Raw genomic sequence first — 14,030 nt, 5'->3', positions numbered from 1 at the left:
GTGGTGCATGGTTAATGGCAGGGTGGGAGGGGGAGCAGAGGGAAGTTCTGGTGGTTGTTCAAACTCATCCTTACTCTCCTTTTATTTTCACAGTGAACAGAGAACAGCTTATTGAATTTGTGTGCATGCAGCACAGAGCTGAAGGAGACTGCCAGAGAAGGGAGGTTCTGAATTTATTGTGATCCTAGCAACTTGGAAGAAAAGTGCAAGATAAATAGTGTGTAATTGAATAAGGTATTTGTGAGGTGTATTTATGGAGGAAAGACTGTGATTCTGCTCCTCTGTCTGAACTGAATTTAGGACTGTCCTGCTGCAACAGCGTACAGATAACATTTCTCCAGGTGGGATTATATGCCCTATATTTAAAGCAAAATATCTGCTTAGCTGTGTGTGGTCAGGCAGGACCTGATGTTTGCTTGCTCAAACACTGCATGTCACTGCCTCAGTGATCATCTGCATTATCTGGGAAAAAAGTCTTCTGCTCACAGGTCATAATCCAGAAAAGTGTTTGACAACAAAGATTTGAATCTCTTAAAATGATATAAAACCCTTCAAAAGTATTTGAATGTGGGATTTTAATTTAAATATTTGTTTTCAGTTCTAAGCAATGAATGTATAGTATCTATAAAAATGCAGAGCTATGAGAAGGTGGAAAAAACACTCTGGAGGCAACCAAGCTGTCTTTCTGCTTGCTGGGTTGGAATAACACTGGTTTGCCATATTGTGCAGGATAACTCTGAAAACTTTGAACACAGGGATCTTTGTCATCTTAATGACTGGTGGCTGGATTTGGGCATCCCAGCTCAAACATGCCCAGACTGCAGGAAAAGGAATTTCACCTCTGTTACCACATGCTGTTCATGGAGAGAAACCATGACTGCAGTGCAGTTTGGAGTCAAGACTGGCTGTAACTCATTGAATTCGAGTGCAGACAGGTGGGGAACAGCTCTTGTCTCCATGAGAATCTTGCCAGGCAAAATGCATCTCCTCCTTTACACATACTTTACGTGAGCATTCAGATGGGCAACGTGCAGTCACTCAGGCCTTCAGCAGCAGAAAAGATAAGAAAGCCTTTCACCACCAAACCCTTCACCAAACAGAGATCTCTGCAGGCTGTTCACAGTTACATTAGTTATTGACACCACCATGCTCAGAAAGAGTTTCCTATCTACTGTCCTATCCCTCACAGAAGGGGTTGATAACAATTTTTTAGCTTACAAAGACAATACCTCTTTAAAAATAGCCAAAAACAGTCTAATCCTGTGAATTGGAATTGTCTTTGGTTCTGCTTTTCTTGTGTTTTTATGCTTTGATAACGAGTTTAAAAGCTTTGCCTTCTGTGTCTATTCCACAAAAAAATTGTGGCCTTCTTGAGTTTTTGAGCACTTGTAGGACAATCAGTTGACAGATTATCTTTTATATTTTCATTGAGCCTCTTTGTAGTACTTGTTGGTACTATTCCTCAGAAATACTTTTGATATTAGCCTCAACAGCAACCAAAAAGCAATATTAAAAATGGCTGGGGAAGAGATTGATGAGAGGGAGAGAAAAAGATTGCAATCTAGTCAGAGTAATAACATTCTGACTTCAGCTCTGAAAACAAAGAAATTCATGTATCAAAAAGCCAAAGCTGCACCTTAGTGAAATTTTCTACCATATTTTTTCACTTGCATTTCCTTTAGTTTTTAATGTCTCAGGTTTTTAAATTCATACAGATAATCGAGTATTGGGGCTTCAAGTGAGAAACACTGGAGTTTTTGAAGTAGAGTGGTTGCATAAATGTATAAACCTGCAAATTCAGAAGAAAAGCATACCATGGACAAGAAACCTGTTGTTGGGAGATCCTAGTTTAGAAAATCTTTAGAGGCAGCCATTTTTTAACTCTTAACTGCAGATTGAGCTGCCTGCTCCCACAATATTTTTAGTGTCAAGGCAAACTGCCAAAATATCAGAAGTATTGGTTTGATTTCAAAGGAGAAAGTATTTTGGTTGAATCTGGAGGCATCTTTCTTCAGTTTCTTTGTTTTTTGGTTTTTTTTTATATTTTATCCTTAGCTTTGTCACCTGAAATGTGCCTTAGTCTTGTTGATTTTTGCTGCCTCTGTCTTAACATATTCCTCTCAAAGTAGGTCTTACCATCTTAATCAGTAGAAAGGAACATGACATAGCAAAATGCCCCAACCATTGGTACCAAAGTTTGAGGGAATTCTTGAAGAGAAAGGATCTAAAAATCTGATTATAGTACTTACTCATTAAAAAGATCTAACAGGATTTTAGTATCTCTTATAATGTTCAGACTCTGTGTATATACACAGTGAAAATGTTTCCTTAGGTATTGGAACAGCTCATCTGGGTCATAGGTCCAACACTGGCAATAATTCAATGTAAATAAAGTGGGTTATGTTGCTGCTGGTTTGTTCATCTTGGTGAGGTTTTTTGCTTGTTTGTTTTAAGGGTAATTAGCTGTGCTTTAGAACAAGTAGTCACTTGATTTCTACCCTCTGTGGCAGTGAGTTCTGAGCCTTTTTGACTGGACTGTGCTACATTCAGCAAAATTCTCAGTGGATGCATTGATAAGATGTCTGTTCATTTCTCAGCAGCTGTCTTGTGAAAATTGACAGGTGACCTTCAAGGCAATTATGCAGCTTTATTTGTTCAGTTATGTTGATAGAAAGGTATTTTAGCTTTCATTCTTTTCTCCAGTTTTCTGTTACTTCTTTTTCCTCCTTTTTTTTTTTTTTTGTCTCCTCTTCAATGCTTATTTTCTGTTAAAGGTCTTTATGCTTGATGTCCATCATTAGGTTTCATTATTATTTAATAATGTTTCATTCTAAATGATATTAAAAAAGCATAGGACTATTCAGACTAAAGATATTGGAACAGTGAATGTGTGATATGAAAATAGGCCATCACAGGTGCCTAAATTTTATGCTAAAATATTCATATAGCTGCATGTTTGGAAATACAAAAGCATATTTTTCATAATTTATAATAAGGTGAATCAGTTCATTCTGTACATCGCATTAAATTAATTCGTAGTTGGGTTTTTTTTCCTCATTTAGCTCAAATTATTCAAATCCTCGCATAGTTTCTTGGTTTTCTGTTGACGGTCAGTAAGCATTGCTGTTGGAATAGTTCACACTAAGGCCAGCCTGTTGACTTAAATGAGGTTCTTGCTACGGCCTTTTTCCTCTGATGTACTGCAGATGAAAAATCCTGTAAAAAAAAGGCCGTAACGAAGCCTTAGTCTGAAATTATTCCATCTCTGAGAGGTAGCAGGTATCTTTTTAAGGCATTGAACGCTTGGTAGAACCGTCCAGAGATGTAATTCGCCAAAGTCTCCTCTTTAAATAAGTGTAATGCACACTCAAGCTTAATCTTAAGATTAATCTTTAAAGAAAAAACGTCTTAAAATGCCTTGAAAAGAGAGAAAACTTAGAAACACAGTAATTCAGCTCTCTCTTATACCACCCTCTTTTCTTGATTATTCTTTCAAGTTTCAATCCAATTACTGAAAAGGAAGCAAAAACATCTTATGTGATGTGGAAAACACTGTTTAATTAAGATGTGTTATTGAGATAGATATGAAGAGCCCTTCACTTAAATCAGATTTATTGCTTCCACCTTGTTAACCTTTATCCTCAGTCACTGACCATTTTGTTACACAGTGGGCCACAGATTTCACATTTACAGCTTTTCTAAAGTGCACTTGTCAACTTCCACTATAAAACCTGACATTCATATCGTCTTGAAAGCTTGATAACAAAGTGCTGCAAGTGCTCAGCATGAGGCTGCAAATATAAAAATGTATTCCACAGCAATAAGAGGCTGCCATGAGTGTCCTTTGCTAATTATCAGGAGAACAAATGGCCTTAGATTAATGTGGCACAAGGAAAACATTGCAGATTTCTAGACTGAAAAAAGAAGCATTTTGAAAGGCTAGTTATCTAGAGATAACTCTTGGAGTACCTCTGGCAGCACTATTTTTAAGCAAAACAGAATAATGGAAATAAAAGCCTGGCTCTACCATTGTCCACAGAGAAGCATAAGGATTACGTGGGTTTTTCAGGAAGATTTAAAATACAGGAACTGCAGTCCTCAGTGAAAATGGTCAGCCCAAAACCATTAGTTTATAATGTGAAATTTGAAATATGTTTTTTTCCCATGCACATCATTTTACAATTCTTTACACTAGACTTCACAAGCTATTTTCATTACTCAAGGAGTCTCCTATAGCGGATTTGTAGTCCTTCACTGTTTGCCCTTACCCTTTCTATCTGGAATACATTTGCATCAGGTGCATGCTTTGTCTCCTTCCTGCTCACCCACTCTTCCACAGCCTCCACAAGCACGTTAATCAGCACAAACGGAGCCAAGGGCACACCAAATTCCACAGGTGACCTCCCTCCATTCAAACAGTGGATTACCTATGCTTGTTTCCTAGCTCCTATCTTTGGAACAGTTATTGTCACATTACAGAGTTTTCCCTCTTACCCCATCACTGTTCTTTTAAATCACTAAAGAGTCACTGTAAAAAGTCATCTGGTATAGAGGTGTCAAGGTAAGAAAGAAGTAAGTAATTAAGTTTGGAGGTGAGCACCTATCTCAGGTTCCAGGAAGGGAATCCACACACATTCCCTCCACTCCTTGCCTGCCACGACTGTTGTTCAAGCCAAATTCATTGTTTGACCTTTCCATAAAATTTACCAAAGAAATGACTTGGCCCCAGGGCACTCAGAGATGGGAAAAGTGACAAAATACATGCAGTTGAAAAATAAGCAAAGCACATAATGTTTGCATTCTGTTACTGCTTTGGCAGTGATCGGTGTCATCTGAGAGTTCTGCACTCTTGACTATCTTTGAACATTTCTTCTTTAGCTGGGAAGTAATTTATTTCATAGTGCAGGGCTTTCAAGTCCTCTGCAAAACCGTCTGCTCTATTTTTTTTCCCACTGATTCATTTTTATCTATTCCCATGATTTGAAAAGTCAACATGCAACTTCCTTTTTTTATATATCTTCTCCTGCATAGTAAGGATTTTTCATTTTTTTCTTTGGCTTCTCTCTTATCATTTCCTACTTTTACGTCTCTGATGTTTCTACAAGCTATAACCATCCAATTCAGTCTCATCAATTCAGTATTTCTTATAACACACACAGGAATCAAGTGTATACTTGTTAAAAGTGTAACCACAGGACTCTTCTGAGTGTATTAAAGGACGTGCCTCTCCCTCTTTCTCAGAAGACTGTGCTTGAAGATATTTAGGAAGATTTCACTGAAGACTGAATACCACTTTCGCTGTTATCTGAGTAAGAAATTGCATTCTAGGAAAAGCCCATGGAGTTCAAAGCTAAGTTCATATTCATTTAATTGAAAATCAAGCCCAGTTTTTGTTCTCAAGAACCTTCTTGCTTTAAAGGAAATTAAATGTTTAGGCTTCCAAGAAAACTCATGCATACTTTGATTGTTCTTAAGACACATGAAGAAGTTTCTAAACAGCTTCGTGCTTATGTTATCCAATTAATTGGACAAAAGAAATGCAATGGCAGTATCTGTTGCAGCTGCTATGACATGAAAATTCTGTACATATCAGATGCAATGGCACCAATCAATGTCATGACAGAAGATAAAAAGGTGTTTTGTTTTGTTTTCCTCTAAAATGTACACAGTATGCTATTACTCATTTTCCTTAAGCTACGATATGGAAAATTTGTCCATTTTGTCTTATCAAAAGGAAATATTTTTAGCTTTCAAGGAGATATTTTTATTTCCTAAGGCATCCTCTCACTCATTAAACAATGCAATTTCAGCACAGGTAATAAGAGGATGGGGTTAATAATCTAACTTTAAATACCACAGTAGTAAGAGGTGTCTTAATATCTCAGCCAAATGAGTTTAGGAGAAATTAAAGTCTTTTGGTTCGCCCTCAAAATTCTCATATTTTGGTGCAGTATAACCCTTCATGATAACAAGCTTGCAAACAGGGTCAGCACACTGAAACAGCTGCTCACTCACATGAAAAGATGCTGATGAATCCCCATTAAAAAGAAATGCCCAAATGAAATGCAGAGGTCTTTGGCATCAAGACAACTTATTTAAGGTTTTATAGCTCGGCACTGTGACCTTCAAATGGATATGGATCTGAATATTAATGTAATAATGTAATAATGAATTCAAAATTTAGAGAGCAGGTTTTTAGTTTGATTTTGGGTTTTGTTTTTTTTTTCCCTCAGAGCAGCCAGGATTGTTTCTCTACTTTCTGGACGATATTTTAGGAATTTAGAGATGGTGGTATTAAATATACTACTCTCCTGTTATTTCAGGTTTTAGGTGAGGCTTCTTCCAGATATTCCATTTAAAAAGCCTAATTAATACCAGGATAATTCTTCACAGAAAGACTGATTAGACATTGGAATCAGCTTCTCAGGGAGCTGGTGGAGTCACCATCCCTGAGGATGCTTAAAGGAAAGACTGGATGTGGCACTCAGTGCCATGGCACAGTCGACAAGGTGATGTTTGGTCATAGGCTGGACTCAATGATATCAAAAGTCTTTTAGAACCTAGCTGAATTTTAAAACAAAATAAGGATTAAGATAATAATAAAAGTGGAATTTATTGATAAAATAGTTTTTACACAATTTCTGTTACATTAAAGTACTGAAAAAGTAAAAATATTCTGGGTAAACTATGACTAAGAATGTGTTTATTTTACAACTTTATGTTCTGCCTGGCAGGAATAAAGATTAATGTGGAGCCTCCTGTCCTTCATCTATCTACTCAGACGTTTAGCACTAAAATTGGACTAAAAAGTCAATCTCATCCAGACAAGCTCTCAGCAAATCTAATGTGCTGTAAGCCCCAAGACAAGATGGCAAAAAGGTGTCTTTGGCACAATGTTCCTTCAAAAGTATGGGAGTGTGCCATTCTAGGGCCAGGTTCGGGTCTTGCTGTCCCATTCAGCTCTAATTTGACATGATTTATGAAGTTTCCTCCTCTGATTTGCTGTCCATCAAGAATACCTTTGCAGATTAATAAAAAAAGTTTATGCTTAGCTGACATTTATAAAGCCTAAAATCAGAAGCTAATTCAAAGAGAATGTGAAAGCTGAGCAAAGGAGCTTCATTTGCTCATAACTTTCTTGGCACAGGAAGTTCTCCAGAATAAGAACTATTTCTGTATAAAGAGCTTTCCCTCACAGAGACTTACTCTTATACAAACAAAAGCATTAGACTTGCTTTGAAATTAAATACTGTTCACAGGCTATACTTTCTTCCAGAGGCTTTCTTGATAAAGAAAATATATATATATTAATTCTGGTGCTTATCTTTCTTGTCCTCTGTATTTCTGTGTGAGAATCCATGCTGTGTTTAAGATTGGTTTGTAATTGATTCTTATATAGCCACAGGTGTCAACTGGAAACACTGAAATAAATCCAAATTTTCATTTGATATATGCAGGAATAAGAATATAAGAAACACTGATGAATACACAATTTCATGCTGGAAAAAACATCAGTGAGTCAAGAGATATTACGCTTGGTCAAAAAAATGAAAATCATTAAATTTTAGAATTAAACTAATTAATAGTCACAATCTAGTCTTAGCTTTTGACCATTACACACATCTTTTAACAGAGATACACATATGGCTTCTAACAACTACAGAGACTCAAGTATATACATATGAGAAGAGGGGAAAAAACACCGACTTTCTCTTGTCTTCTTTTCAACTATGTCCTGGGGTGACTTTATGATACTGGTATCCCCAATTGTCTGGTTTATGTTATATATTAAGTTCTGCACCTTTAAGACTGGCTTTGAGAGCAAGAGAGGGGGAAGCAGAAGCGTGCAGTGTGTTAAGGAAAAACATCACTCCCACACACCCCGCTCCTGGACTGTGGTGTCTGCAGCACGGACAGACAGCGGGACAGAGCTTCTCTCTGGCTTTTAGTTAGTTTTAGCTAGCTGAGGAACAGCAGTTCCCTGGACCTTTGTTTTTTTTCCTTTTCTTGGATCTGTGCAGGCCTGCTCTGGACTGAACACCCAGCCAAACCCCGGGAGCTCACGCCTGTGGCCCACCAGGGCCCGGGCCTCAGCACTTTCCAGCGCCGGAGGGACTGATAAGAACCTGAGCGAGCCAAGCTGCACCACATGAAAAAAGACTTTTCTTCCTAGACTTACCATCCCATCGAACAGCAAGAGGTTTTATTATTTAATATTACTCAATTTCTGTTAAATAAACAGCTTTTTCCACTTCTCTCCAAGAATTTTTATTTTTTTTTTCCCTTTCCCGAATCAGTTAGTGAGGAGGGGGCATTTCCCTGAGGAAATCCCCATTTAGAGTTTTCCTCCCTAATTTGCCCTAAACTAAGACAAACTATCAAGGAAGTCAGACTATCAAGAGTCATTTTAAACCACCACTGCAAAAAGTCTTCTATTCCATGTGCGTAAGACAAGACTGTTGGGGGCTGTTACTGAACTAAAAAGAAACGTTTGGGGACATTTTGGGCTGGTTCTTTTGGGAAGAACAGAGGCATGCCAATGGCAGGAGGTCCCTTGCAAGAGCTTGTTCCTTTGCCCCAGCAATGCTCAGGCAAAATTTCATTTTTGAAATAAAATTCTGTGAGTCTTTACAGAACGTACTCACTTCTGTAAAAAGGTCTATGTGGAAAACATCTCGGAAGAAGCCTTTAAACTACTAAAATACAGCGTGCTCATATCTGAGCCTTACAACAGAGTAAACATGCCAGCAGGGACTGGCCAAGCTTTACATGCCTGTGTGGTGATAGCCCAGCTTTGCTGCTGATGTCATGAAGCCACTGACTTGATGTCAATATGACAGTCATATTGACTATGCTTGCCATGTAAACTTAAATAAGATGACCCTTTTCGTTGGGAAGGGTAATTCCTGTATTAGCAATCATCATCATTTCCATGTGAAAGCTTGAGTAGGCTGCTGCTCCCAATGACTTTCTGAAATGAGTGTACAGCTCACCAGTGGTGTAAAGTGAGCAATACATGAACAACCAATATTCATTTTAAAATATATGATTAAATTTCCCTGGATCATAAATAAAGAATAAAAGTAATCAAAAAACAAGTCATCATAAATCACAGTTGTAAACATTTTGCAATACTTTCTAATCTCTAACGTGTGCCCAAAAAAAAAGATTTTTTTCACAAAATCTTAAGAGAGATAAAGTAAGAAAATGGATGATTTCTACTAAAATATCTGATCTGAGTCCCTTAAAATAGTTTTCTAAATCTCGAAGCTAGTTAGCCTAAACCTTTTCTCTTGAAGTTTTTTGTATTTTGTATTTTTGTATTTTGAATTTTGGGCAGCAAATTTTGGATATGCTTGAAATGGGAAAGAGAAATAATAAAGTTTAAGACTATTTCAGTACTTCTGATAAATTTGAAAGGAATCCCTTATTCACAAAAAAAAAAAAAAAAAAAGAAGTAAAGAAGTACTTTTATATAACTCATTCATGTGAGCTGGTTTCATTACCACAAGCTTCAAATTAGGCATGTATTTGAGTGTAACTTAAGATATTACATTGAAAGATAAAAATCTTAATGACCAATTTAATCTTCTACGTAGCTTGTAAATATTCAGGCTATGTTAGCTTTAAGATGCATTTAAAAACTGCTGGCTACTGAAGATTACCTTTTTTAATTGACTGCTGTGTGATTGGCTTGGCTTCTCATTATCTAGAAGAACTTTCCATGATCCCTAATCACCATGTAGAGTGAGTTAATGTGTACCACCATGACAGCACACTTGAGATTAATGTGTTTGCATGATACAAAAGGTCCATGATCTGTTCTGCATTACCTGATGAAATACAACCTTGCTGGAAGGCTTTGAAAATGAAGATGTGTAACACATTTTAAAATAACTACAAATCAAAAAGATAAAAATTAATTGCAAAGAAGAACAAGCTAAAAAGTCCCCAAAACTCTCCATATAGTCTATTCCCATTTCATACAAAAGATTTTTCATAACCCAGGAGATGATAAGAAATGTTTCAAAGTTCCCAAACCAGTTCTTGTTTACATTTTGAGGAACCGTAGCAAAGTGTACAGATAACTGCTTTCATTGCATTTTCCTTGTTTAACTTATTTTAAAACATTTGCATAGTAGAACAAATTTGCAGGGCACATCAGAAACATGCACATAAAACATGTCTCCCTCCCAGACCTAATTACACTGTATGATTAGGGATCAAATTTTTACTGCTTGCAGTCATTGCACTAACTTTTATGGAAATGGAGGCTGCTTACAAGTTGGTGTCCCAATTTTTCAGGACTCCAGGAGACCAAGGGGCTGCTCATATGGACTGAAAGAGTAACTCCCAGGAACTTTCCCCAAAATGCTGCCTGTCATCTCTTTAACACTTTAATTGATGCTGGAAAGAAAGTGACCCATTTAAAATCCAGGAAACAGAACTTTCTGTCTTTTGAAGATACACACCCAGAAGCAAATTTTTTATCATTACTATTTTTTTTTTTCCTGTGGAAGAGGATTTGGCACATATTGAAGCTCCTACTTTAAGCCAAAGTTCTGTGGTCATTATAGAAAACTTCTTTTTGCCATTTGATGGTTTTATTGACTTGTGGTCCAGGGAAATTACTCAACAGTTAAAAAAAAAAAAGAAAAGAGGAAAGCTCACCTGTCATTGCACAGTCTTTTTGATAATTTAAAAGTATATATTAATATATATTTGTCATGAGGTTGCACATCATGCAGCTCCAGAATTTTAGAAAGATGCATTTTAGAAAGAAAACTATTTAAAGGAAGTAAATTATAATTATTAGATATAAGAGAAAAAAATACAAAATTTTCTTAAGGTACACTTCTAGGAAAGAAAATAACTGATTTTCAGCATCATTGCTTCAAGAGAATAGGTGCAAATATTTAACCATGTTCAAACAGAAACAATATCTCAGGTAAAACCTGGAGTGACCTTCATAGCTTTCAGCCTGACCTCTATTTAACACTGAACATTTTAATGTTAATTTTAAATATTTATTATTATCTGCTTGTGTTATTCAGATTTCTGACTAGGACTTGTAAAACTCCACTGTTAACCAGCTAAAGGATTCCAGGGTAGTGAGGAGAAAAATAAGCAATGTGATTTTATCACCTTTTCAAGTAAGTCTTATTGAATGAAGCATTCTTCCATAAAAGGAAGAAGCATTGCAAAGTCAGTTTACATTTAGCAGGCAACAATTGTTAAGGGCTGGAACCTTGTTTGAATCCCAAGTTAAAAACAAAATAAAATACAATTCTTTTTAATGGTGCAAATAATTGACCACATGGCCAAATGAAAACATGGATTCTATAACTCTTCACACATAGATTGCTTTCTGAAAGATAAACTTCATCCAGACAAGAGTCATTTTTTTGAGTTGAATAGAGGAGTACATTGGTCAATTATAAGGACTGCTGAAACAGAAAGACTCTGGTAATATAACAAATACAAATGTCATGGATTTAAAAAATAAATATATCTTTAAATATTTTTCTTATGTTCCCTTCAAGTTGGTGTTTGGTTTTGCTTTTTTTTCATGACAGCTACATCACTAGTCCTCCACAAAAAAAAATAATAATAAAAAAATGCCACTAGAATGAATCTTGAAAATAGGTATAAATTTTGTTCATATCTTTGAAGATAAAGCTATTTTTTAGGCTTTGCTTATTTTTAGACTTTTCTCTGTGTTCCTGTTACATATTTGGAACTTCAAAGGATAAGAAACATTGTTGCATTACTTGGTATAGCTATTCAAATGATTTATACTTATGTGTATTAATAAAATCTCCTTTGAGACTTCCTAGTGGTATTTGTCAGATTTGTCTACCATACCTGCTATCAAGGTCTCATTCATCTCTATACCATATTTGCAATTCTTTGTAAAATTGACTAATTTTTCAATGTCATATTATTTCTGCTATAATTCTTTCAGGCTGAAATTCATCCCATTTCAAAAGTTTTTTCCAAGGCTTGTGTACCACTGAAATACCACCTGAGCTTTCGAAATAATGCTCTGTGCCAATCATGGCTGAAGTAGGATTGCAATCTCTGAGTTACTTGTCCATTCTTTGTAATCCCTTATGGGTAGCAAATTGAGCATGCTTTAGGGAAAGAAAGTGTCTTGCTTTTTAAACTGTATCTCCATTATCAGAAATTATCCCTTTGCTATTGTTAAATATATATTTCCAGTCAACTGCTTGTATAAGACTGATATTAATGGAAATGCCTGGAGAGGTGATTTGCTAAAATAAAAGCCTTTTGGAGCTGGAAAAGCCCAGCCACTACTGGGTAATGATGTAAGTAATACAATGATGTAGACTTTTTCAGTATAAGTAAAAAACTTAAAAGTGACTAAACACATTTTTTTTCTTTTTACTAATATACATATTTGATGTTTGGTTGTTGTTTTGTTTTGTTTTGTTGGTTTTTTTTAAATTTATTTATATTATTGAATATACCTAAGTATATGGACAAAAAGAAAGCAAATCGTTATTTAAAAAGAATATATTGCTCTTATTCCAAAAGTCCATCCCTCCCTATCTTCCCTCCCCAGTTCTTGAGGAATCCTTGTTAAAAAATGGGGGGCAAAAAAAAGTTAGTAGTTTAGTATTCCTAGGCAGTTGATTTTGTCTGTGCAGAGAACTAGTGGTTCCTTTTATATACCATTTCTTCTGCATGTTGAATTAAAAAATTGGACACCTGTGTTTTAGTTGTTTTTTTTTTAAATAAAAATTTAAAATTTAAAATTTAAAATTTAAAATTTTGATCAATCTTCCAGACATTTTTCAGCGTAAGTTTATACAAAGCATTTTACCTTTTCACAAATGTAACCTCAGAATTAATATGTTATGTATGCAGATGTGTTGAAGTGTTTAATAAAAAACCACAACAACCAACAACACTTGCTCTACATTTACCTATTAGAATAAGTGTTTGTTACATTATTAAAGAGGAATAAATACTTATATTCACTAAGTAATTACCATTGGCAACTCTGAGAGGATTGTTCAGCTGCTTGGAACACTCATTGAATATACAGTTTTATTAACTCATCCCTCTTTTTGGCTTAGTTTGTTATATAATAGTTTTAGAAAAATAGTAAACTAAAGAAAGACAACTAAATAAGTAACAGTGAATAGTTCACAAGTCTACTACTTCAGTTAGCCTAAAACAGAGCAATTAGTCCTCACTATCTACCTAAACTACCAAGAGACCATTGACAAGATAGAAATATTTCAGGATGCTGGAATTTCAACTGATTGTCAGCACCTAAACACCATTAGCTGGAAGTATCAATGATTGCAATTTCTGTAAAACTAAAGATGTAGGGAAAGTACTTTTTCCCCTAGTTCCCCCTCACATAAAACAGCTAAAAATATTTGCATGATTCTGAGTAATTGTTCTAAAGCACTTTTTGAATTGTCAAGATCAGTTTTTTCTTTAGAGCATGATCCTTTTCTTATTATCCATATAAAAATATGAATTCTTGAGAACAGGAAAACATCATGTTTATAGGTGCAGAATGAAACAGGAAATTTTTGGGCTAGTGAAAGTACTGAAGTACAGAAAACTCAAAATAAACACTTTAGCAATAATATAATATATCATTAGATGTAGTCTAAAGAATGTTACTGAAGAGTTATCAATTATTTGGTAAAATATATTTCTTATAAAATTCTGGAATATAGGGAATCTGGAGGTTGTTCTAAAATTAAATGATTCCTACATTCAAAGTAGAGATGGCTTGCAGGAAATCAGGGGTGAAATTCAACCTCAGTAGCAAAGTAAAAAAGAATATATTAGAAAGACAAAGCCAGTTCTCAGAAGAGTATATAATACTCATTAAAAATGAATAACAAGGGAAAGAGTAAAAAGCTTTTATAGGATGCAACAGTCAAGAAGTATATTGTGACACTACTTCTGTAGGACAGACTAATACAGGGGCTTGGATATTTCAAACATGTTGAGAAAGTTATGACTTTGATTAATGACTGAAC

The 14,030-nt window shown here is 35.4% G+C and overlaps 1 long non-coding RNA gene across 5 annotated transcripts in view; it reads left to right on the top strand.

Annotated features, from left to right (window-relative positions):
* The window catches only part of LOC111930100 (uncharacterized), a 171,619-nt gene extending 164,860 nt beyond the window's left edge, over window positions 1-6,759 (top strand). For 4 of the 5 annotated variants that reach the window (XR_015287849.1, XR_015287847.1, XR_015287844.1 and 1 more), the window contains one exon: window positions 94-6,759. This is a non-coding gene — a long non-coding RNA (uncharacterized LOC111930100). The remainder of the gene's footprint in view (window positions 1-93) is intronic. The other variant, XR_015287846.1, reaches the window with a different exon arrangement.
* The last annotated feature ends 7,271 nt before the right edge of the window (window positions 6,760-14,030 follow it).

This window comes from Cyanistes caeruleus, chromosome 6 (genome assembly GCF_971803275.1).
Source record: "Cyanistes caeruleus chromosome 6, bCyaCae1.hap1.1, whole genome shotgun sequence".
NCBI lineage: Eukaryota > Metazoa > Chordata > Aves > Passeriformes > Paridae > Cyanistes > Cyanistes caeruleus.
Note: the sequence above shows the minus strand (reverse complement) of the source record. Positions and strands in the feature narration are given on the sequence as shown.